Raw genomic sequence first — 913 nt, forward strand, 5'->3', positions numbered from 1 at the left:
AGTAGTTGCTTCATTCTTTTATGGCCTGTTACCCTATTGAACAATGACGTGAGAATGTACTGGGACAAACCTGATGAGGTGCTCTCTGCCACGAGGTGCCTATTAGGCTGTTTGTTTTCCCCCTATTTAAAGGTGTCATTTTCCCTACTATGGATCCTGAAAATACCCAAGGTAACCACATGCCCAGCACTGGCTGAGAACCCAGAGTAGCGAATTGTTATTGCAAGGTCTGCCAAACAATTTCACATCTGGAAATTATCCACTTTACAAACATATTCTTTATAAAGAAGTAACCTCCTCCAGGTTTTAGGAGGGATTTCCAATACACAATGGGGGAAAAACTCTTTTGCAAAAACAGAGCAATTAAGAATTTTAGCTTATCCCAGCAACCCTGGAGTGGAGCACCTGGCTGGATACTCTGGGTGCCAAGAGTGCAGACAGCTGTGTCACTGTGTCCTCCTGTTCTCAGGAGATTGGTGATGTGCGGTACCCACATTCAGCTGGCACAACAGATGGGCCCCAATATCTTTTTGGCTTGAATTGTTTTAGCAATTCATACCCACAATGTTCCTTGTGACCCAGGACAGGTATGTTTTATTGCTATTCAGGACATGGGTGGACCCTTTTATACCACTCTCCTTTTTCATAGTTCAATTGTTTCCAGCCTTCCTCACTGGAATTGAACTAAATATAAAAGGGAAAGGGAAAGGAAAAGGGAAAAGGAAAGGGAAAGAGAAATGGAAAAGAAAAGGGAAAAGGAAAGGGAAGGGAAGGTTTGGGAAGGTTTGGGAAGGAAAAAGGGGAAGGAAAAAGGGGAAGGGGAAGGAAAAAGGGGAAGGAAAAAGGGGAAGGAAAAAGGGGAAGGAAAAAGGGGAAGGAAAAAGGGGAAGGAAAAAGGGGAAGGGGAAGGAAA

This window comes from Pipra filicauda, unplaced genomic scaffold (assembly GCF_003945595.2).
Source record: "Pipra filicauda isolate LSUMZ 115617 unplaced genomic scaffold, ASM394559v2 scaffold157_size4220110_pilon, whole genome shotgun sequence".
Taxonomy (NCBI): Eukaryota; Metazoa; Chordata; class Aves; order Passeriformes; family Pipridae; genus Pipra; species Pipra filicauda.